General features: G+C 39.9%; 1 protein-coding gene across 3 annotated transcripts in view; it reads right to left on the bottom strand.

The window, feature by feature from the left end:
- Window positions 1-26,437, bottom strand: part of LOC119563996 — a 371,151-nt gene that overhangs the window by 333,291 nt on the left and 11,423 nt on the right. The window contains exon 3 of one of the 3 annotated variants that reach the window (XR_006286514.1): window positions 9,904-9,964. The exons of the other annotated variants lie outside the window; for them this stretch is intronic. The gene's annotated coding sequence lies outside the window, so the exon portion shown is untranslated. The remainder of the gene's footprint in view (window positions 1-9,903; window positions 9,965-26,437) is intronic. 3 annotated transcript variants of the gene reach the window in all.

Here is a 26,437-nt window from a genome sequence, read left to right as displayed (position 1 = left end):
CATAACCAACAAATAATCAATAGATCAGGCAACTGGGGATAAAGGATTATATCACTAGATTCTATGCTAACAGGAGCACTAGAATGCAGATAGAGAGACCAGAGAATATAGTAAAAGTGCAACAATACAGACTAGTTTCAGAGTAACAGCTGTGTTAGTCTGTATTCGCAAAAAGAAAAGGAGTACTTGTGGCACCTTAGAGACTAACCAATTTATTTCAGCATGAGCTTTCGTGAGCTACAGCTCACTTCATCGGATGCATACTGTGGAAACTGCAGAAGACATTATATACACAGAGACCATGAAACAATACCTCCTCCCACCCCACTCTCCTGCTGGTAATAGCTTATCTAAACTGATCATCAAGTTGGGCCATTTCCAGCACAAATCCAGGTTTGTACATTCTGAGCAACTCACTCTTAAAAAGACAGACGTATGAGAGATTCTAGAAAAGAACAACAACAACTATGACTAACCTGACCAATCACTTTAAGGAAGTGGAGGTTGGAGTAGGGAGGATATGATAACTGCAAGTATCTGGATAGTGTAACACTGAAAAGGGAGAAGAATTACCTAGGGTGGTTCAAGTGGTATAACAAAATAATAGGATTAAATAAAGCGAAGGAAAATTCAGGATGAGCAACAGAAAAGAAAGAGCTATTAAACTCTGGAACCTCTATCACATATAAAGAAAAGGAGTACTTGTGGCACCTTAGACACTAACAAATTTATTTGAGCATAAGCTTTCGTGAGCTACAGCTCACTTCATCGGATGCATATGTTATTTAAAATATGTAAAGATCTTGAGAATGCACGACAGCAAACAATCCTGCACTGGCCAGTGGAATGGACAAGAGCCTAACACAGCTTTTACATTATTTCCTAAAAGCCTCTACATCCAAGATGCACAGCTCCACAGATTTATAGCTCTGCCTGTGTTCATGAAAAATATCAGCTTTTCCAATCTCTAGTGAGTTCATAGTTTTTTCATTCTAAAACTATGAAGTACTCACTACAAACACAGTCAGAAAACCAGAGCCCATGTACTTATAATTAGGTGTGGGATTTGGCATCTGACAAGGATTCTGGAGTTAGCTAAAGTACTCTCTTATCTGCATGCTTTCTGTATGCTACAGCCTGAAGGGGTACATGGAAACAGGAGAAGGAGCACAGTGAGAAAATATTGGAGGGTGAGAGGGAAAGAGCTCAAACCTTTTCAGCCCTCTCTAAATAAAAACAATGGGTATGTGGGATGCTGTACAAACAGATTGACAGAGGAATTCACATATTTGTGCTGATCTGCAATTTGGCAACTAGAATATGATTGCTGAGGAAAGTTCTACCTCTCTTGTTACTTATATGGTTCTCATCACAGTAGTGTTGGAGCACCAGAGAGTTCTTATGTGAACAAAGTAAAGAAGGGAGCTCTGAGGAACTTGCAATTTCTGCTTGTTGACGTTTAACTATTTCATCATATGGACTGCATCCTATAAATTTCACCTGGAGCTGGAATGAAACTTCAAACTCAAAAGAAGATTATCTAAATCCAGTTTTGTAAGATTTCAGGTGAAAACCATAAATAATTCCCAGCTTGAAAAAGGCTCATGCAAAATTCAGTGGAGGCTGATCTGAAAAGTTAGTGAAACTCTGCAAATTTGACCCAAGCTTCAGGTTAATAACAAAAGCCTGTTGTGCACCTCTAAATAAAAAGCCACTGTGGTCATTCTTCCTGGGCACCACCCCCCACCCCACTCTTTTTTTGGGCGGGGGCTTATTCTTTACTAAGCCGGAAGTTAGACCAGACTGAGACTAAAATGCTCAATTCCCTCATGAGTAACAAATGTTACTAGTTCTCTAGTTCCCATTTTCTTTTACTTTTAAGCATTCATTCAGAATGCAAAGCAGACAGAAATGGTGGAAAGTACTTATTTTGACAGTATCACGTTTTCCAGGAAGTCCACATCAACATTGTTATTGTTATGTACAAAACAGAGAAAGGAAAGGATTAAAAATAAAACAAAATATTGGACCAGATCATCCTCCGGTGTAAATCAGCGTAGGACCACTAAGGCCAAATGAGTTACACAAATTTATATGAGTGGAGGATCTGTCTCATAGTAGATAGGACAAGGACTAAACAAAACCAAGCAAAGGTTTGAAACACACTGTTATCAAAAAGTCACAGGAGTATGAATTAAGCTAAAGAGGCAAATAGGTAAAAATAGGCAAGAGAAATATACACACAAGGGAAAAATTCCTGAGTTGCACCCCAATCCTCACTCCTTATTCTCTGCATCTAACATAAGGACAGAGAGAGAGAGAGAGCGCGCAACAGAGCAAGTGCAGCCTTCTTACAAATACATAAAGCACCTAGCACTATCAGAAACAAATACTAACCAAAAAGTAGTAATAATATTTTCCAGAGAGGGGACAGTGCCACAGACACACTGAACACAACAGCAGAATCTCATATCTAGCCTGGATTTGGATGATGAGGACTGGTCCACATAGCAGAGACTGGGTCATTTCCTTTCTTACTTGTGATTTTCTAATCTCTTTCATTCTTTTTGAGACCAAACTTCACTCCACATTAGCAGCATATGGCAGTGGGCTGGGGAGAGGAGGCTTAACAGAGATACAGAACACAAGAAAGAAAAAGAAAATGTGTGAAAAAAATTAGATGATGAGATTGTGTTCAGAGTTTCTTATGCCGTGAAAGAAACTCAATGCCCAATGTGCCTATACAATACATTTAGCGTTAAGAGGTGGTGCATGAAACAGGCGTCTATGTTCAACCCACACAGAAACTAAGATAGAAATATCTACCACCACCATACCACCCACACTGTAAACCAAGGTTCCAAAACAAATTACTTTCCACAAACAAATACAGTGTAGGAGATTAAGGAATAAGGAAAACTGGCTTTGGTATTAGTGGAGCTTTCCAATACTTCATACCCCACATGGTTCGGGTGGCACTAATTGCTAGACTGGAGAATGCAAAGAAAAACTGAGGAACTGGGGAGGGGTTTGGGGTGCATAAATATCTTTTACAAGTTTACTGTTCCAAATCCATAACACGTTTGAAAGTATGCTTGGTAAAATACAACTATGGGCTTGATTCATCCCTTCCAGTGTAAGAGTATGTACATTGCTTTCCCACAACCCACAGGAGGCGCTGTGTCCCAGGGTGATTCAACCCCAGGAGAGCAGAGTGGGTCTCTGCACTACAGCCTTCTCCTGGGGAGCTTCTTATGCCGTGAAAGAAAATCAACTTACTTTTCCTGGCGGATATTTTGTGATGCATGCATAGAATGTAATATGGCTATGAAAATACAAATGCCCATCACAAGAGACCCAAACAGTGGAAAGTAGTATAGGGTTGAAGGGTTAAAAAGAATCAAAAGAAAAATCTGGAGAAGGAGCAGATCTTGGGAAACCAGATGCCGAGAAGCAAAGCTACTTTCACTTAATAAAACCAAAACACAAAAACTGAGAATGCAGGAGAGAATTAAGTATTTTAAAGGATTAAAGCCAAATGTGTACAATTCCAATATGAAAAGGAGTACTTGTGGCACCTTAGAGACTAACCAATTTATTTGAGCATGAGCTTTCGTGAGCTACAGCTCACTTCATCGGATGCACGAAAGCTCATGCTCAAATAAATTGGTTAGTCTCTAAGGTGCCACAAGTACTCCTTTTCTTTTTGCGAATACAGACTAACACAGCTGTTACTCTGAAACAATTCCAATAGACAACTATTACAGACAGCTCCAGGGAAATGGCATAGAAAGGGGATCAGGTCCAACTCAGATAAATGATGAGTCTAAGTGGTAAATTATGCCCTCACACTAGTAAAACCCCATCTGAAATCAGTGGTGTTGCCTGGGTGTAAATGGCAGAAGAAACTGATGCAAAATGTCCAATACCCGACACTAATGAACATCCCTTTTCATATCATTGAGTAAAACAGTGCCCGCTCAACACAGGAAAGTATGCAAGTCTCACCCAAGTTATTATTTTACATCCTTAGCAATGTTCACTATGACACTAGACTGCAAGACTTTTCTGCATTATTTTTCCATTTACTTCATTAGAATGGATGTATACCCCTCATAATTGGACATACGTGCTATAGTCCTATAGACTTTATTTTTAAAAGGTTAAGTGTCCATAATAAATGGCCAAATCTGATCTTTTGAACCTGTGACCTGTACGGCAATAACCGCCTTGACACTGATTGTTTCAATGCATCACAGGTCAGATTCCTTAAATTTACTTTGTCACAACCCTGTTGATGCAGGCTGCACCCTATATATTTTCCAGGTTAACAGCTACAGTTCAAAACCCGTAAGGAGAAAAATGAAAAGAATTTACAAATCAGAGACCACTAGTATTGTAATAGTACTATTGAAGTATTCTCACCATTAGCATCACAAGTGTATTGCTGTTCTCAATATCAGAATATTTTCATCATGAGATCTGTATGGAGAAATGCCAGCTCCTACAATTCTTTTTAACAGTCTCTTGCACATCATAATTCAAACTTATCAACAATCACAATTAAAACATGACTTGTTTATGGGGTCATAGTCTTAATATCCTCTTTATTAGGATATAGAGTATCCCCTTTAATAAATCCTTCACTAAGCGATGTCTCCATGACGAGCACAAGTCCATGGGGCCGGATGCGTTGCATCCGAGAGTGCTAAAGGAGTTGGCGGATGTGATTGCAGAGCCATTGGCCATTATCTTTGAAAACTCATGGCGATCGGGGGAGGTCCCAGATGACTGGAAAAAGGCTAATGTAGTGCCCATCTTTAAAAAAGGGAAGAAGGAGGATCCTGGGAACTACAGGCCAGGCAGCCTCACCTCAGTCCCTGGAAAAATCATGGAGCAGGTCCTCAAGGAATTAATTCTGAAGCACTTAGAGGAGAGGAAAGTGATCAGGAACAGTCAGCATGAATTCACCAAGGGCAAGTCATGCCTGACTAATCTAATTGCCTTCTATGACGAGATAACTGGCTCTGTGGATGAGGGGAAAGCAGTGGACGTGTTGTTCCTTGACTTTAGCAAAGCTTTTGACACGGTCTCCCACAGCATTCTTGCCAGCAAGTTAAAGAAGTATGGGCCGGATGAATGGACTATAAGGTGGATGGAAAGCTGGCTAGATTGTCGGGCTCAGTGGGCAGTGATCAATGGCTCCATGTCTAGTTGGCAGCCGGTATCAAGGGGAGTGCCCCAGGGGTCAGTCCTGGGGCCGGTTTTGTTCAATATCTTCATAAATGATGTGGAGGATGGTGTGGATTGCACCCTCAGCAAGTTTGCAGATGACACTAAATTGGGAGGAGTGGTAGATATGCCGGAGGGTAGGGATAGGATACAGAGGGACCTAGACAAATTGGAGGATTGGGCCAAAAGAAATCTGATGAGGTTCAATAAGGACAAGTGCAGAGTCCTGCACTTAGGACGGAAGAATCCAATGCACAGCTACAGACTAGGGACCGAATGGCTCGGCAGCAGTTCTGCAGAAAAGGACCTAGGGGTTACAGTGGACGAGAAGTTGGATATGAGTCAACAGTGTGCCCTTGTTGCCAAGAAGGCCAATGGCATTTTGGGATGTATAAGTAGGGGCATTGCCAGCAGATCGAGGGACATGATCGTTCCCCTCTATTTGACATTGGTGAGGCCTCATCTGGAGTACGTGTCCAGTTTTGGGCCCCACACTACAAGAAGGATGTGGAAAAATTGGAAAGAGTCCAGCGGAGGGCAACAAAAATGATTAGGGGACTGGAACACATGAGTTATGAGGAGAGGTTGAGGGAACTGGCGATGTTTAGTCTTCAGAAGAGAAGATAGAGGGGGGATTTGATAGCTGCTTTCAACTACCTGAAAGGGGGTTCCAAAGAGGATGGCTCTAGACTGTTCTCAGTGGTAGTAGATGACAGAACAAGGAGTAATGGTCTCAAGTTGCAGTGGGGGAGATTTAGGTTGGATATTAGGAAAAACTTTTTCACTAGGAGGGTGGTGAAACACTGGAATGCGTTACCTAGGGAGGTGGTGGAATCTCCATCCTTAGAACTTTTTAAGGTCAGGCTTGACAAGGCCCTGGCTGGGATGATTTAGTCGGGGATCGGTCCTGCTTTGAGCAGAGGGTTGGACTAGATGACCTCCTGAGGTCCCTTCCAACCCTGATATTCTATGATTCTATGAATCATGTGCTCCTCCACACCTGTTGGCTTTCCCCAGCCCTTAGTTTAAAAACTCCTTTATAACCTTTTTAATTTTACATGACAGCAGTCTGATTCTGTTTTGGTTTAAGTGGAGCCCATCCTTCTGGAATAGGCTCTTTATTTCCCAAAAGGTTTCTTAGTTCCTAATAAACCTAAATCATTCTACCCAACACCATTGTCTCATCCACACATTGAGACCCTGCAGTTCTGGCTCTCTAGCTGGTTCTGCCTATGGAACTGGAAGCATTTCACATGGAGACATCCCTTAGGGAAGGATTTATTAAAGGGGATTAATGGGACACAGTAAAACAGAGTACAAAATATATAGGCATGACAGAGTAGGTAGTGCTGGGGGAGGAATGGCACTATATGTGAAAGAAGCAGCTGCACCACTGTAAGCTCTCTAATGTAGCCACTGTAAATTGACAGGCGAGAGTTGTCCCATTGGCTTAACTACTCTAGCCCCCGTGAGCAGCAGATGCTGTCCCAAACCAGTGCTTATGTCGGTGTAACTTATGTTGCTCGTTGTGGATAGTTCTGTGAAAACATCTGCTCAATATATAGTGGCAATCAAAAAGGCTAACAATGTTAGGAAGCATTAGGAAAGGGATAGATAAGATTGATAGAGTGGCATGATATTTTCTATCCATGGTACGCTGACATCTTGAATAATGTGCACAATTCTTGTGCTCCATCTCAAAAGAGATATTAGAATTCGAATAGGTACAGAGAAGGACAAACAAAAAAAAAGAGTAAGGGTGTGGAACAGCTTCCATCACATGAGGAAAGATTAAGAAGACCAGGACAATTCAGCTTATAAAAAAGACAAATACGAGGAGATATGATACAGGTTGATAAAATCAGGAATGATATGGAGAAAGTGAATAAGGAAGTGTTATTTACCCCTTCACATAACACAAGAACCAGGGGTAACCCAATGAAATTAATAGGCAGCAGGTTTAAAACAAACAAAAGTAGGTACTTCACACAATGCACACTCAACCTCTGGTATTCGTTGCCAGGGGATGTTGTGAAGAGCAAAAGTATAAGTGGGTTCAAAAAAGAATGAGATAAGTTCATGGAGGACAGGACCATCAATGGCTATTAGCCAAGATGGTCAGGGATGCAACCCCATGCTCTGAGTGTCCCTAGCCTCTGACTGCCAGAAGCTGGGCGTGGATGACAGGGGATGGATCACTCAATGATTGCCCTGTTCAAACATCTGGAATTAGCCACTGTTGAAAGACAGGATGCTGGGCTAGATGGACCACTAGTCTGACCCAGTATGGTCATTGTTATGTACTTAACTATTACCTAATTGTGAAAAAAATCCTTATAATTTAATTTCTGAAGTTGTATTATTTATCATTTCTCTACATTAGTTTACACCAAATTCATTTCGTTAGGGCAGTGATTCCCAAACTTGTTCCCTGCTTGTGCAGGGAAAGCCGCTGGTGGGCCGGCCGGTTTGTTCACCTGCCGCATCCACAGTTTCGTCCGATCGCGGCTCCAAGGGGCTACGGTTCGCTGCTCCAGACCAATGGGGGCTGCGGGAAGCGGCACGGGCCAGGAAACATACTGGCCGCCACTTCCAACAGCTCCCATTGGCCTGGAGCAGCGAACCACAGCCACTGAGAGCCACGATCGGCCGAACCTGCGGACACGGGAGGTGAACAAACCGGCCGGCCCACCAGCGGCTTTCCCTGCACAAGCAGTGGAACAAGTTTGGGAACCACTGAGTTAGGGGATTAGAATATCAATCTTTCATTTAAATTATATGAGAGTCTGCTAATCAGAAAAATTAATTAATGGTATTTAATAATTCCAAGACCAGTAGAATAAATGGAGAAATGTGGTATGCAAGTTGGTAAGGTCGGGGGGGGGGGGGGGGGGGGGGACAAAAATCAGGATGGGTAAAATCCATTGCCCAGTATGAACTTTTTTCTTCAATATTTAAACAAACAGTCTTAAATCCTTCAGCTATGGTATATTTCTTAAGAGAAAATATTTTGGAATTAAAAATATTGATAAGCTAGAGATCGTAGAAGTTTATTAAATTGGTCCAGAGAAGTTTTTAAATGTGAAAGCTCCACATTCTCCAAGGCTCAGAGCCAATTCACAACCTACTCAGTCTGAGCAGATTGTGCTGCAGTTACTGATGAGTAGGGCCCTACCAAATTCACGGCCATGAAAAATGCCTCACGGACTGTGAAATCTGGTCTCCCACCGTGAAATCTGGTCTTTTGTGTACTTTTACCCTGTACTATACAGATTTCATGGGAGAGACCAGTGTTTCTCAAATTGGGGGTCCTGACCCAAAACGAAGTTGCGGGGGGGGGGGGGGGGGGTCACAAAGTTATTTTAGGTGGGTCATGGTATTGCCACCCTTACTTCTGCGCTGACTTCAGAGCTCGGCAGCCAGAGAACGGCAGTCGTTGGTCGGGCATCCAGCTCTGAAGGCTGTGCCCTGGCAGCAGCAGTGCAGAAGTAAGTCATACCATGCCACTCTTATTTCTGCACTGCTGTCTTCAAAGCTGGGTGGCCGGACAGAGGCGGCTGCTGACTGAAGGCCCAGCTCTGAAGGCAGCAGCAGTGCAGAAGTAAGGATGGCAATACCATACCATGCCATCCTTACTTCTGCGCTGCTGCTCGTGGCGACTCTGCCTTCAGAGCTGGGCTCCCGGCCAGCAGCCACCGCTCTCCAGACGCTCAGCTCTGAAAGCAGTATCGCCACGAGCAGCAATGCAGAAGTAAGGGTAGCAGTACTGTAACCCCCCCCCCCTTACAATAACCTTTGAACCCCCTCAAAACTCCTTTTTGGGTCAGGGCCCCTACAATTACAGCGCCGTGAAATTTAAGATTTAAATAGCTGAAATCATGACATTTATGATTTTTTTAAATCCTATGATCTTGAAATTGACCAAAATGGACTGTGAAGTTGGCAGGGCACTACTGATGAGGTGGGTATCAACAACTGAAGTATGACAGCACAGCTTGTTTGATTTGCACTCATTAGCTATCAGATATACACCCCTTTATCCAGTTCATGCTTATTTCAATAATCTTGTAACACTGGTGGTGAGAGGGGAAAGGTAAAGTCATCAAAATAGTTGTTTCACAAAATTACAACTTTTTTTTATAGAGAGTTTTATTATTTATATGCCAGTAGCACCTAGAGGCCCCAACCAAGGTCAGAATCTCATTGTATTAGCTGGTGTACATAATGCTTAGTAACTCCCCTTCTCCTGGAGAGTTTGCAATCTAAAAAGATAACACAAAAAGAAAGTATGATAATCCCCATTTTACAGATGAGGAACTGAGCAGAGAGATAAAGTGACTTCCCCAAATCTACACATGGAATCCAGATCCCATAGCTCCCTATCCAATGAGTTAAGCATAAGATCATCCTTTCTTTCTCAGCTGTAATTTATCCTTCAGATTGGGGTGGGAGGTAGGGAAATAATGTGTAAATATTGTCCCTTCCTCCAAACAACTCAATCCTGCTATCAACATTATTTTAGTGTAGATTGCAGAAAACTTTTAAAGGATAAAAGAACAAATATAAATTTCTGCCCACTGGAAAATTCTGAAAAAGTGAAAAAGAATTTAGTTTCAAATAAAGTAAGTTCACACTGTATCATGCTACAAATAAATAAAAAGTACTGCTGACCTTTTGTTAAAATGGACCAGACTTGTACTCCCTGGGCTGCTCCATAAAGTTATATGGATCTCTAAAAACAAATATAAATTAGCCTTAATATAAATATAAATGAAATAGGAATATATACTGATCTATCAACAGGTTTTCATTCTCACACTTATGCAGGAAGGTAAAACAAATTCAGAAAAATAGCATGTTTTCCCCAGAGCCACAATCTATTACACTGAAAAATATTAAGAAATTCAGACTAGAGAGGTTATATTAACCTTCGGTTAGTCAAAGTTAATGCAAATATTTAGGTTTCAAAGTACTGTACGTAAAAAGAATTCAAGAAGTACCAATTCAACTGTGGGACGGGACCCCAAAGTGGGCCACGATCCTGTTTTATTGGGGTCACCGGGGCTGGCAGACTTGCTGGGGCCCGGGGCCAAAGCCGAAGCCCGAGCCCCACCATCCAGGGCCAAAGCCCAAGGCAGGGCTCAGGCTTTGGCTTCAGCCCTGGGCGGTGGGGCTTGGGCTACAGGCTCCTTGCCTGGGGCTGAAGCCCTGGGGCTTAAACTTTGGCCTTCCTGCCTGGGGCACCAGGGCTTGGGCTTTGGCCCCCCTACCTGAGGCAGCGGGGCTCAGGCTTCGGTCCCCCCTCCTGGGGTGGTCATGTAGTGATATTTGTTGTCAGAAGAGGGTCACAGTGCAATGAAGTTTGAGAACCCCTGAATTAGATCAACACCTGTAGCAGAAAGCCTAGAGAAGGGGCTACAGCTAAAGAAATTACCACCATTGAATATATAAGCAACTTGGCACTTTCCATTTACACCACCTACAGGTATAAGAGTGGGCACTAATAGTGAACACTGTCATAGGATGTAGCATACTTCAAATTTTACTGACATCTCTCCAAAAAACTCATTTTCATGGCAACTTGGTGAGGACAGCAGAGAAAATAAAGTCATGAAAATGTACAACAGCCATTTCATAGCATGTTTTCCCCAGAGCCTGGAGACTGGCAGTTAAACTCCTTTGTCTCCAGGACTGATAAAAGTACACAATAAATGCTCACCATCTTTAGCATACAAATGGTGGTCCAAGGATTAATGAAATTAACTCATTTATTAACTGTGCTGGTCATAGCTACCGCAGATATATTTCAGGACAAACAGATCGTTTCAGTATCTATACACAAAACAAAGAATGAGCAAATAGCACTGCCCGTAACATTTACAATGCAGAGTTCGAATACAAAAGAAACAATAGACTCCATAAAGGAGAACATAAAATGATATTCTTCAGCAGAAAGCCTGAATGACAACCACATAAGGTCTAGCATCTGCAAGTCAGCATTAAAGGCTCAGCCCAGATGTGCTGAGAAGCATGCCGCATAGCCAAATCTGTGGTGAAGACAAGAGTGACGTCACAACTGAAGATAACTGTTGTAAGCAGTAAACTGAGAAAACCTCTTAGACTAAATATACTGTGAACATAAATAAAACACAGGAAGAAGGACATTTGATAATGTCACAACTTCAGTTTTTATGAACAGTTCTGCTTTAGGTGAAATATTTAACTATAGTGGGGTGGAGGGGAAGAGAGAGAGGGAAACTGAATTTCTCTTAAAGTTATGACTGGAAATTCTGTTTTGATCACATAGTTTCTATTGTGCTCTGTCTCCAGTCAGTATCATGTATTCCTCAGTGCCGATTTGTTCCCCTCTAGCCTGCCCTGTGATGTGATTTCAGGACTATATTAGATACAATTTTAGGATTGCATCAGATTAGGATTGTTTTAAACTGGTAAATAAATTGTTCTCAAATATACCATAATTTGCCTTTTCACCTAATTTATCTATTCAGCTAGAAATTCACTACTAATCAACTAAAGTGAAGGAAATCATAGTTGTTTTACATTGTGTGAACTTCATATGCATTTAAAATATTGATATAGCTTTTTGACTTTATAAAAATCTTAGGTCTCACTGCATACTTCTTTGTGCCCTGTCTTAATCAAATAATAAAAGCATCCCTGTGTATGGACAGAAACAGCTGATTTATGAACAAACAGCTCAACACTGTTCCTCCTAATAATGCCACTTCTGCTGCTTGAGACACGCTGCTGTTGATGCTTCTGCACATCTCTGAGCAGTAACTCAAGGAAAGGATTTCATAACTGCTCAAATTGATAAGAAAAAACTCCATTTCAACAAACCTCATGACAAGTGGAAACTCCTTTTATGGATACTGTGTCACTAGAGTCTTGAGGAGGCACCATGGACATTTTAAAAAAAAAAGAATCACACAACTTTAAACCTTTTCAGATATTTTTAATCGTTACAAGTTACAACTCAGATAGCTATCATTTGTTTACTTTGTGCATATGATAGCACTTTATGTATAGTCAGTTCAGCATGTTATTGATATGCATCTTTCACAGAGGAAGAAAAAATAAAAGCATTTTTTAAAACAGATCATTTTCTTGTAAAAATCATGCATATTGGCAAGGGAAGGTTTAATATTTTTAACACATTTCATTAAATGTACTAGAGTTCTAACCAATTGCATTTGTTGTTGTATTGTTCTGAAACAAGATCCACTACTCTGCTGATATTCTGGCTGGCATCATTGATTATTATATACACAAGAAAACTCAGTGGTCTATGGCTTTTACTTTCTGCTATCTATGCAGTTATGCCTGGTTATTTTTACTTGCCTGCTGATAAAAGAAAAAGGTCTAATATACTGGAGAAATTGTTCAAAAACTACTATTGCTAGCAAAAGTTAATACTTCTCCTTCCCCTGTAATGCAAGCCTGGGTTACTGGTAGTTTAAGTTTTGGCCAGGTTCACAGATTCATATTAATAACTTCCAAGGCCAGAAGGGATCATTGTGATCATCTAGTTTGACCTCCTCTCTAACACAGACCAGGGAATGTGCCCAAAATAATTCCTAGAGCAGATTTTTTAGAAAAAATTTCTAATTTTGATTTAAAAATTGTCAGTGATGGAGGATCCATCAAAACCCTTGGTAAATTGTTCCAACAGTTAATTACTCTCACTGTTAATAATTTATGCCTAATTTCCAGTCTGAATTTGTCTAGCTTCAACTTCTAGCCACTGGATCGTATTACACCTTTATCTACTTCACTGAAGAGCCCATTATTAAATATTTGTTCCCTATGTAGATACTTATAGACTGTAATCAAGTCATCCCTTCACCTTCTTTTTGTTAAACTAAATAGATTAAGCTCTTTCATTCTATCACTGTAAGGCATGTTTCCTAATCCTTTAATCATTCTCGGGGCTCTTCTCTGAACATTCTCCAATTTATAAATATCCTTCTTGAAACTGTGGACACCATAACTAGTTACAGCAGTGGTTGCAGCAGTGCCAAATACAGAGGTAAAATAAACTCTCTACTCTTACTCAAAATTCCCGTTTATGCACCCCAGAATTGCATTAGTTCTTTTGGCCACAGTGTCACACTAGGAGCTCATGTTCAGCTGCTTATCCACCCCATCCTCCCAAATCTTTTTCAGAGTCACTGCTTCACAGGATAGAGTCTCCAATCCTGTAAACATGGCGTACATTCTTCATTCCTAGATGTATATATTTACATTTAGCCACATTAATGCACATACTGTTTGCTTGCATCCAGTTGACCAAGTGATCCAGATAACTCTGAATCAGTGACTTGTTCTCTTCATTTTTTACCATCACCCCCAATATTTGTCTAATCTGCAAACTTTATCAGTGATAATTTTATGTTTTCTTCCAGGTCATTAATAAAAATGTTGCATAGTGTAGGACCAAGAAGCAACCATTGCAGGACCCTGTTGGAAACACATCCCTTCAGTGATAATTTCCCATTTACAAATACATTTTGTGACCTATGCAGTGTTGTTGTAGCTGTGTCAGTCCCAGGATATTAGAGAGCCAAGATTGTTTGATCTTGTATTTAGCTGTGACACTATGAGTACCTTTCCCAGACCTGAAGAAGAGCTCTGTGTAGCTCGAAAGCTTGTCTCTCTCACCCACAAAAGTTGGTCCGATAAAAGATATTACCTCGCCCACCTTGTCTCTCTAATTTTGTGACCTATAAGTTAGTCAGCTTTTAATGCATTTAATGTGTGCCATGTTAATTTTACCCTTTTATAATTTTAATTAAACTATTACATCAACACTATTACCTTTATCAACCAAACTTGTGATCTCATCAAAAAAAGATATCTAGTTAGTCTGACAGGATCTATTTTTCCATAAACCCATGCTGATTGGCATTAATTATATTAACCTCCTTTAATTCTTTATTAATTAAGTCCCGTACCAGCCTCTCCATTATCTTGCCCAGGATCGATGTGAGACTGACAGGGCTATAATTACCTGGGTGACCCCGTTTAACCTTTTAAATTTGTCTGATCCTGGGAACAGTCTGTCTTGCACACCAGACTTTTACAAAATGTTGTGAATGACCACTAAGTTGTCGCACTTCTGTTTCCCCCACTCCAGTTTATGTGTCTCCCAATCCAGCCAAAATAATGTCCACATTCTTCAGTTGGATCTCTAAAGGCATACTAGAATCTTGAACCTGAACAGAGGCCAACAAAGTTAAAGTGGCAGTACAGGTACACAAGCGTCCACCTGACTGGATCGGATTAATAGACTGGGGCCTAAATCCACCCATTATGCATCAAGAAACCCACTTTTTAAATTTATGGTAGAATTCAATACAATCAGCTAAATGTTCTGACCTTCATTTTTCTTCACAGCCTCTTGTAACAGGGAATGTGACAAATTATTTATCTCATTGATATAATCAAAACACCACAATTACCAGTGAGTTGACCATTCCACGTAAACAACTGTTTTAGATGTTCATAATGTTCTCAGACATTTCTGTTTCAGTCTGAAATTTCCCATGTTTAGCCCTAGATCAAACCTGAAATTGTTTTTTTTTAAATTGTGAAGAAAATCCTCCAGCTGTTTTTGAGTTAGACAAGTATGAAAAAACATTCGTCTGCATCAAAAAGTTTTCTGAGTGTTACTTTACATAAGGATCCACTATACCGCACACTGGTCTCCTTACTAATCTGAATATGCACGAGCCTGCAAGTGTGTTCAAACTTCCTGATATCTGATCAGTTTCAGAGTTTGAAGGGATTCTAGAGGACTTCACATGAAGGAGACAGACAAATATGAGTGAGGGGTATCCAGCAGTTTTTAAGACCTGAATAGGTTTCTGGATATGGTGAAAATGAGGCACAGAAACATTAAATAACTTGTTCAAGGTTATTCCGTGAGTTCTGCCAGAAAAGCCAGATTTTTGACACTTGTATTTAGTCCACTAGATAACAGCAGTCCAGTAAAGTGTATCTATATTTTTTAAAGGTTGTGGACCTATTACTAAGGGGGAGCACAGTGCAGTGCCCTTATCCTGCCAAAACAACCCTCCACAGCATGCGGCTTATAGAATTCTAAAGTCTATGTTATGACAAATTGAAAAAATCATATTGCAAATACAGAAGCACATAATGAAATGGAAAGACTATAGGAGCCAGAAGAAGTTTTATCCAGAGAGAGGAAATAATTTATGGTTGAGCTGGTCTGAACGCGTTTGCTCTCACCTGGTTTTGAAAGCTACGGAAATCTGGGCTTGGTCTGTATTTCAACAAGATGACATTTTAAAAAATGAATATGTAGATCATGAATGTCTTCTGTGTACTGCCCTATTGCTTAAAGGCCTCAAAAAGAACTTATGCCTAACAGAAATTTGATTTAGCTTTAGCTCAATATGTAACCTTTTTGCTTTGCGATACCTTCTCTGATTCAGTTTCTTGCTGGGATGAAAAAATCATAAATATGGCTAACCCTTTATTTGTTATTTAAGTCTTTTGGCGCCAATCCTGTTCCCACTAAAGTCAATGGGAGTAGAACTTGGCCCTTGGATACTGATATTCCAATGTGTAATCAGTAGTTTTCCCTCTTTTATTCCTTTCCCTTTTAATCCCCCCTCCCCCAAATAAATTGGACAATTCAAAGTAAGGTATTATATTAATTGAATGTTAAAGTTGTAAGTTTAAATGCAGAAAAATTAGAGAAAATAAAAATTAATTTAATCACCATACACATAAAGACGTACATCAATCAGATTATTCAGTAACACAAAGCATCATCTAAGCACAAAGAAACCAACAATGCTGCTGTGGGAATATAACTCTATAAATACTTGAACTGGGTGTTGAACTTGAACTTGCCTAACCAAATTCTCATCCGAAACCTTCATTAACTTGTGGGTTTTTTTAATTGAATAACATTTGGGAAAAATCTCATCAAGCAGAAACACAATTCAGAACAATACAATTTAGAACGAAACTAATGCACTGAACTAAGCTCTATTATTATAGGATCTCTTTTACCAAGTATAATCTGAAACCAAATGCAGCATCACAAACAATAAATAGAAACATAGTTCTGTCAATGGTGCTGGGACAATTTTTATAGTGCTGATGCTGAGAGCCACTGAACCAAACTGTAAACCCTGTATAGGACAGAAACCACTTCAAGCCAGTGGGTGCACCATCACCCTCAGTACCCCTAGTTCCAGTACCTATGAGTTCTATATATTGTTTTCTTAATATTATGCAATAATCCATCAAACAGCAAATAAAAGAAAATAAAAGTAAACGCCTGGTGTAGAGAAGTCAGATTTTAAGATCCCCACTCGATACTAACTTTTTCACTATGTGAATGGAAATGTGGTTGTGTTCTGCTGCCTTGAAAAACGTTTTCTATTTTTCAAACTAAGAGCAAGGAAAAAAATCTCAGGTTTTTTTGTTAGCTTATATCTGACATGTTTGAATGATCCCACTCTCTTTTCAGAGGCGGCTGCTTACATAGCAGCTGCTTCTGACGAGTGAGAGTACTATCAACACCAAGGCAGAGGCACAGTCAGTAATTCCGTAACCTCCCTCTCTCCCTGGCATTTTCAAGCTTTTTACAACATAGTTCACAGACTGCTAAGCTACATGCATCTTTGCAAGATTGACAGAAAGTCAGTTTTTCCATTTCTCCAAACAGTCTCTTTGGTTAGAAATGTTCTTCTAAAATATCTGCTCTAGAAATTGTTTTGGGGAAATTCTATGGACTGTGTTAGACAAGAGGTCACAATGGTCCCTTCTGGCCTTGGAATCCATTAAATAAGCTGAAATTTCAAGATCATCTACTGTAAATAAAAGCATTCTTTACATATCAACTAAGAAAGTCAAACATAAACCATGAAGGACGTTCTAAGATTTTCTAGGTCTTATGGTTCTTTTGTTAGTTTTTTATTGACTGCACATCTATTACCACCTCATTGCTTTCATGCTTGTGTAGCTTAATTGCATGGGAACACTCAAGATATTCACAGTTAAACTTTCTGTCCCAAATAGAGTTCTGCAACAATTACTGTTCTGTGTGAAATTTTACAATTAACTTATTCAATCATAAATTCATTTACTCATTAAGACTTATGTGCTGTGATTTATTACAGGCTAAGTTAAGTTGACAGACCCATTAAAGTGCAAAAAGAAAAGGAGTTCTTGTGGCACCTTCGAGACTAATAAATTTATTTGCTCAAATAAATTTGTTAGTCTCTAAGGTGTCACAAGTCCTCCTTTTCTTTTTGCGGATACAGACTAACACGGCTGCTACTCTGAAACCTGCCGTTAAAGTGCAGTACTGTCATGGAATTTGTGATCTTAACAGTAGTGCCTGTGATGGATACCAATTACTTTGCTCTTTTCCACAAAAAGTCTGAATGACATAGAAGTTATTATGAATGACTGATAAGATCACTGAATATTTTACATCATGATTTTTCAAACAACATGATTCATCTCTAATCATGGAGTGAGCATAACTGCTTATCTCTTATATTATGACCTACTGTATGCAGGAGAGGCAGACTAAATCAGTCAACTCTTATCAGTATGAGCTAATTATTGATGCTTGTGGAAGTTGGCATCTCTCCTCACTGTAGTAGGATGCTTGATCATTTTAACCATCTCCCCTTCAGAACTCACTGGGAAAAAAAGCCTCTTTTCCAGACAGTAAATTTTTATTTATGTATTTTTGATATCATATTAGCTGTGAGCTCATTTAATTGCCTCCGTGTTCGGTTTCTTATGGAGTTACTCGTACAGATACATATTAACATTACAGGATTAGTGGTAGGGTCCAAAGGAGTATACCACTATGTCACAGTCTACTATTTGTGAAAATAGTTAATTTTGAGAGAAGACTATGAAGAAATAAAATTACTTCACCCAGATGTTACCGCATATAAGAATTTTAAAAACAAACCAAAAAGCATACTGAAATCACCGAAGTATTTACATTTTTGTTATGAACTCTATTTTTACCACAACAATAACAGAACTCTCTTCTTTTGTACTTATCTGAGGCCACTGCAGTACATATGAGAGGGTAGAGCCAGCTCTCACATTCCATACAGATTTAATGCTCTTATTACATGAAGCCAAATGAACTCTCGAACACTGTGATAGCTAATTTTCTTCATTACAGAACAACAATACAAACAATGCGAGCAAAATTTGGAAGACATTTACAAACAATTCAAATGTTTGAATTCTACTGCCTACAAGTAACTCAAAACTTCATGATGCATTCATTAGAACAGCCCAGCTCAAAGCAAGCACTGCCTCAGTTAAACCCATGTCATTACTTCAAAGAGGTGATGAGGAATAACAGAGGGTGGAATATTATGCCTAAATACCAAGGGTGAAAGTTCTGATCTCCTTAAAGACAGTGACAGAACTCCTTACTTTATATTCCACTCCATGCATCTGACGAAGTTGGTTTTAGCCCACAAAAGCTTATGCCCAAATAAATTTGTTAGTCTGTAAGGTGCCACAAGAACTCCTCGTTGTTTTTGCTGATACAGACTAACTTGACTACCACTCTGAAACAAAACTCCCATTGACTCCAGCTGGGCCAAGATGTCACCCCAGACTGTTACTATGTCTTTTCTAAACCTTTTATTTGTACTCACCATCCATGTGATTTACAGAAGGTTAGGAAGCCAAGATCCAGGCCAAAAGCCTCAAAAGTAGAAACCTAAAGTTAGGCTCCTAAGTCCTTATTTAGGCACTTGGGGGAAAGCAAAACCACAGCAGTTAAAAAGCTTAACATTTTTAACTTAAAAAGCTTAACTTAGTTTAAAGCTTTAATAAGAAAAATTTTAGGACAATATAATGCCACCTTAATCAACCGTAAAGCATAAGTAAAGCAAACTGATCAGAAAGCTATCCTGCTCTTTACCCAGTTCTGGGGCGTAAACAGGCTATTTCTATCTTCATCAGCTCTATGCTGGTTTGATCTGGTGAGGAGCCTGCATTGCTCCACAACTCCCCCCTTTTTTAAACATGCATCCTTTATATATCTTGTCTCACATCACCACACTGGTGCAAATAATTAAAACTACCTAATCTATAAATATTCTGTTCAAGATATATTTTCATACACACTAACCCAAAATCCTTTTAACGGATGCATTTTTACTTATCCTGATAAAACTAATTGGTACCTCCCTATCTTTATTAGTCATTGCTATCCTCCTCCTTACTCATTTTCATTGCTTTCATGTATTCCATTATTTCTTACAACAGCTGTCTTATTCTTACTTATCTGTTTCTTGTTTGCAGTGTTGTTGTAGCCATATTGGTCCCAGGTTATTACAGAGACAAAGTGGGTGAGGTAATATCTTTTACTGGACCAACTTCTGTTGGTGGAAGAGACAAGCTTATGACCTTGAAGTTACTGGTTGGCTAGTTCTGCAGTCAGTCAATATCCATCCTCCTTAGTCTGTCATACCAGTGAAATCTACACCTGACTATTAAATCACACATTTGTCTGATTTGCTTTGCCCTGTTAACTACACAAAGAATCCACGCCAGATAAGACACAAACCAACTCTGATTTTTACAACATTTGAAATTGTTTCAGAAGAGTTTTAAAAGCTGTGTCAACAAGACGCTTACAGAGAGCAGAAAAGTTCCCTTTTATATTTTCTTATAACACTCTTAAATACATATCTACTTCTCTAACATTATTTAATATGAATTTATTTTACGGCTGTCAAATGATTTAAAAAATAATCTCAAGATAAGAAAATAGTCACGATTAATCGCAGTTTTAATTGCGCTGTTAAACAATAACAGAACAATAACAGAATACCAATTTAAATTTATTATAAATATTTTTGGATGTTTTTCTACATTTTCATATATATTGATTGAAGGATGTGGATAAATTGGAAAGAGTCCAGCGAAGGGCAACAAAAATGATTAGGGGTCTAGAGCACATGACTTATGAGGAGAGGCTGAGGGAGCTGGGATTGTTTAGTCTGCAGAAGAGAAGAATGAGGGGGGATTTGATAGCTGCTTTCAACTACCTGAAAGGGGGTTCCAAAGAGGATGGCTCTAGACTGTTCTCAATGGTAGCAGATGACAGAACGAGGAGTAATGGTCTCAAGTTGCAATGGGGGAGGTTTAGATTGGATATTAGGAAAAACTTTTTCACTAAGAGGGTGGTGAAACACTGGAATGCGTTACCTAGGGAGGTGGTAGAATCTCCTTCCTTAGAGGTTTTTAAGGTCAGGCTTGACAAAGCCCTGGCTGGGATGATTTAACTGGGACTTGGTCCTGCTTTGAGCAGGGGGTTGGACTAGATGACCTTCTGGGGTCCCTTCCAACCCTGATATTCTATGATTCTATGATTCTATGATTTCAATTACAACAAGAATACAAAGTTTACAATGCTCACTTTATATTATTTTTTATTTAAAATATTTGCACTGTAAAAAAGATAAACAAAAGAAATAGTATTTTTCAATTCACCTTTTACAAGTCCACTCAGTCCTACTTCTTGTTCAGCCAATTGTTAAGACAATCAAGTTTGTTTACATTTACGGGAGATAATGCTTCCAGCTTTTTTACAATGACACCTGAAAGTGAGAACAGACATTCGTGTGGCACTGTTGTAGCCGGCATTGTAAGGTATTTACATGCTAGATATGTTAAACATTTGTATGCCCTTCATGCTTCAACTTGTAGGCTCTGAAGTTTTTTGTTTTGGTTTTGAGTGTAGTTATGTTAAAAAAATTCTACATATGTAAGTTGCACTTTCACAATAAAGAGATTGCACTACAGTAACTGTATGAGGTGAATTGAAAAAACTATTTATTTTGATTATCTTCTTTTACAGTGCAAATATTTTAAATAAAAAATAATATAAAGGGAGTAGTGCACACTTTGTATTTTGTGTTGTAATTGAAATCAATATATTTCAAAATGCAGAAAAACATTCAAAAATATTTATAATACATTTAAATTGGTATTTTTATTAATAGTGCGATTAAAACTGCGATTAATTGCAACTATTTTTTAAATCCAGTTAATTTGTTTTACATTAATCACATGCATTAACTCCGATTAATTGATAGCCCTAATCTATTTAACACAGTTCATTATACATTTCTTTACACACATTAAAAAAAGGCTGATTTTCAAAGTGCTGAGCAGCCAGAAGCTCCCATTCATTGCACTTTCGAAAATGAGGCCCATTACATTCTGAGCCTAAATAAGGACTTAAGATCCTAACTTTAAACTCAATTTTTTAGATTTTTGGCCAGGGCTTTATACCATGCTCATCACCTATGACTGGTGCCTGCTCCATAAAGCTCACCACATAAACAGCAGTTGTATCTAAATATCTGTAGTACGGTCCTCCCCCTTAAGAGACATTTCCACACAGTCAGAGGTCTTTGCTTAGGGAACGGGAGCAGACTGGACGCTGGCAGACGGCGATACACATTGTCCCCCTATAATCCTGTATAAACTGGAAAAGATAATAGAGCCCCAGCAAGGGTCTAAGAGCACATGTAGCTCTGCCACTGACATGCTGTGAGGACTTGGACAGGTCAAAACTGCTGTTCTTCATTCTCACCATTGATAAAACACACAAAGTGACATTTAGATATCCATCTACTGCACAGAGGCGTTGTGAGGCTTTATTAGCTAAAGCACTAAATAAGTGCTAAATGTTATTATAAGCACTTAAATACCAAGGTGATCAGTGCCTTAGTAATACCCATAACATATAAGTAGTCACAACAGCTTGGTAGCGTGGCTCTAAAACCACTGACTCTTTTCATATAAACTCTTGAATCATACTTCTCTTAAACCTGTTGAACTTCTTAAAGATCTATTTAGGGTACAATGATCACCCTCTAAGAGATCATTGGTGATAGACAAACGTCCACAGGAATCAAGAGTTAATTTAAACCTCATATTTGCAAAATCAAGCCATAAATCTTGTGAGAAAATATTCTGGGACCTCCTGTTTCAGACTGAACTAGAAATATTGCAAAAACACTCTCTCATGGTATTTTTTTTCCATTTCCAGTCAGAGCCAGAAAAGGCGCAGAGAGAAAGAGAGAGAGAGAGAGAGAGAAAGAAAGAAAATGAAGGAGGTTAAGTAAACTAAACTTATCTAAAACTACAAAAAGGTTCAATTTTAGTGTAGGTTCAGGTAAGTTTTATTCTACATGACCCCATCCCAAGTCTACGTGAGATGCTTTGCAGATTTTCTAGTAACCGAAAACCACATCCAGAGGGTCCCCTTGAAGATGTGTATATGTTCTATGGTCTGCATTGATTTTAAGTGGTACAGTAATATTTTGTTGAAAATTAAATCCAAAAGTTTTAAAGTAACATTCACTATCACCTTTATAGTTAAAACTGTTCATATTTGGCAATATTTTAAAATACAGAAAAATGTGGTTCTCTTTTGTTCTAGGTTACATTATATCCATGAGATAGATGGAAACATCTAATATAGAAAATCCTGAAAAAACTTATTTTTTTATTTGGTTTGTTATCAGGAAATAGTCATCGCCTGGAAAGAGAGGCTTTTAGAGGGAATTGGAGATGACACAATGATTAATTCATCACTCTTTGTGCTGTGAAGAACCAGGTTCGAATCAGTTTGAGATTCCAAATAAACTATGGTTGGTGGTCTCTGCAGTTTTCGGCAGCAAGAACATTACGCCAGTGACTAAAGTGGACAATATTCTCACTGACAGAAAGCTTTTGTATAATTTAAATCCAAGAGAAGAGGAATTCTGTAAGAATACAGCTTCACCTCTTACAACAGGGAGGTGACCAACCTTCAATCATACATACCTGGCCCTTGGTACACAGTACCTTACTTACACAGTACATGCCTGCCTTCATGTAAGTGACTTGCCTCATTTCTTAGTGCACATAATTGGGAAGGTGAATGGAAGATTAAGTTGTAAATAGAGGCCTGACAAATGGTACGCTGGAGTCAGGTTGTCTGTGCTAAGATAAACAGCAACACCCTGATGTTAGGGACTATGGAAAAGGTAAACCTGGAATGTAAAGATCAAGTTCCATGTGTACAGGGATTGGTTCCTACAGAGTGACCAAGCCAATTCAAGAATGTGTGATTTAACATATAGAAAATGCAATGTAATGTGTAAATGTATATAAAGCAAGAGGTTGTCTGTGTAACTTTGGATGTGTGGTACACCCGATACCCACCCTCTAAGTTTGAGTCTGATCAACTCAGCGTAGCTTTGCTGTATGCCAAATAAAGGAACCTGAGTGATGAAATCCAGAGTTGAACTGAGTATTTTGGATCCCAGAACTGGACAAGGTGTAGTTTAGCAGAGTTGCCAGTCTGCTCCAATTTTTTTCTCCGGATAAAGAAAAGTGTTTCTTAACACTTGGATGGAGAAGTATTACAGGAGTTGTCCAGGTTGTTAGAACCATAATTTTTGATCATGGATTAACAGTTGCCCATTTTCATTATTGTCATAGAGTCGGCTGCCACCAGAGCACACTCTTGTGGCCTGAGGTTGCTCTGCAGCCCCACTGCTGTCAATCTTCCTCCTTTTCAGGGCTTTCCAACTAAACTCAACACAGATCAGTCTCTCAGGGCCTTCATCTCTGCCCTCAGAGGTGTCTCCTCCAAACTACTACCAGGCTTCCTGTCTCCGGCAATCCCTCCCTTTCTCTGCAGTTCCTCCCAATCTCTGAGCTCCACTTACCCTTTCCACTTCCTCATACTATTTACAGGGAGGCATGTTATTTGACTCGGGTGTGTCTCTTCGGTAACCAGGGTTCACCAGGCCAAGGCCTTTGGCCATAGAAGGTAAAGCCACACCGTTACAATTATCATCACTGAAAACATACTTTAAAAAAAAACAGAAAACGTTTTAAATTCTACAGTGTTAAGTAGGGCTTTCCCCTGAGTAGTGACACACACACACAGGGCTTATCTGCTGACATCTGTCCGCAGCAGGGTTACAATGGCATGGTCACGCATACTATACATTCTTATTTGTTGTAAAGATGTGGATGGCTACAAACTTATCTCTGGCCCTACTATCCTATGTAAAACAGCTTTGCATAATACACTATGAGAAGAGAACAAGACAGCCATCTAGAGGGCAAGCAAAGGAAATTATCATCCTCCCTAAATCACAAGTGATCCCACTAGGACAGTGGCCCTCAAGTTACACCTCACTTAAAACCTACTTGCTTACAAAATCTGACATAAAAATACAAAAGTGTCACAGCACATTATTACTGAATAATTGCTTACTTTTTCATTTTTACCATATCATTATAAAATAAATCAATCGGAATATAAAATATTGTACTTACATTTCAGTGTATAGAACCGCCCTCCCTCCTCCCCAAGTTCCATAGCCTCCTCACCCAGATGCCCAAGAACGCGCCGGGGGGGGGAGGCGGGGAGAGACTCCGGGCACCCAACCACTCCACCCCAGTGGACAGCCCAAGCAACAGAAGACTGTCATTCAACAAGTTTTGAAGTGGCCTTTTCCTTCCCTCCTACCCTTCTCCCTCACCCTACCCGGGCTACCTTGTGAGTTATCTCCCTATTTTTATAATCAATCAATTAAGAATAAATGGTTTTTAAATGATAGTGACTTTATTTCCTTTGCAAGCAAGCTGTGATCGAAGGGGGGAGGGTGGGTGGCTTACAGGGAATTAAAGTCAACAAAGGGGGTGAGTTTTCATCAAGGAGAAACAAACAGAAGTGTCTCACGGTACCCTGGCCAGTCATGAAACTGGTTTTCAAAGCTTCTCTGATGCACAGCGCTTCCTGCTGTGCTCTTCTAATCGCCCTGGTGTCTGGCTGCGTGTATTCAGCAGCCAGGCGATTTGCCTCAACCTCCCATCCCACCATAAACGTCTTCCCCCTTACTCTCACAGAGATTGTGGTGCACACAGCAAACAGCAATAACAATGGGAATATTGGTTTTGCTGAGGTCTGAGCGAGTCAGTAAACTGTGCCAGCGACCCTTTAAAGGTCCAAAGGCACACTCTACCACCATTCTGCACTTGCTCAGCCTATAGTTGAACAACTCCTTAGTACTGTCCAGGGTGTCTGTGCTTGTTTCCCAGGCCCAGAATTGGCATTCCATGGCATGAGCCTGCCCCATTAACACCATGATCTCCAAATTGCCGGGGACCACAGTTTTAGAGAAATCTGTGTCCATGTCCTCATCGCTCTCGTCATTGCGCTGCCGTCACCTCCTCGCCTGGTTTTTCAGGTTCTATTTCTGCATAAACTGCACAATAATGCGCGAGGTGTTTACAATGGTTATAATTGCTGCGGTGAGCTGAACGGGCTCTATACTTGCCGTGCTATGGCGTCTGCTTGGGCAATCCAGGGAAAAGGGTGCGAAATGATTGTCTGCCATTGCTTTCACGGAGGGAGGGTTGACTGACGACATTTACCCATAACCACCCGCAACAAATTTTTGGCCCCATCAGGCATTGGGAGCTCAGCCCAGAATTCCAATGGGCAGCGGGGACTGCGGGAACTGTGGGATAGCTACCAACAGTGCACCGCTCGGAAAGTCGACGCTTGCCATGGTACTGTGGACGCACACCGCTGAATTAATGTGCTTAGTGTGGACGCATGCACTCGACTTTATACCATCTGTTCCCGAAAATCGACTTCTGTAAAATCAGAGTAATTTCATAGAATAGACAAGGCCCTAGACACATCAGAAAACTAGACAGTTTTAGGGGCTAGCGGCCTTTGGGAAGGGAACACTGTGTAAAATTTTCTGCTCATGCCCCCAGATCAATTGCTGGCATTATGGAAGCTTAGTGTAATTTTATTAGTATTGCCGCTTTCAAGCAGCTGTTACAGACCAGTGAATAAAATGAGGAGATGAAAGAAAAAAATTATTAGTCCCACAGAGTATGGAGAGAACTTCTCCTCTACAGTCTGATATCAGATTTAGAACTTGTTTGACCTGCCAAGACCAGAAACATTCACAAGTTTTTTCTCATCCCAGCAAGTTTCCCCTTTTTTGCTCTCACTTTCTCTTCATCTACTATCTTACCAGAGAGCTAAAAGTTCTAAAAATAGTGAGAACATTCTGACGACTGCAAACCCTGTGTTTTGAGCCTACTGCAGGTACCCAGCCCA

The sequence above is a fragment of the Chelonia mydas genome, chromosome 19 (genome assembly GCF_015237465.2).
Source record: "Chelonia mydas isolate rCheMyd1 chromosome 19, rCheMyd1.pri.v2, whole genome shotgun sequence".
Classification (NCBI taxonomy): domain Eukaryota; kingdom Metazoa; phylum Chordata; order Testudines; family Cheloniidae; genus Chelonia; species Chelonia mydas.
This window is presented reverse-complemented; position numbering and strand designations above follow the sequence as displayed.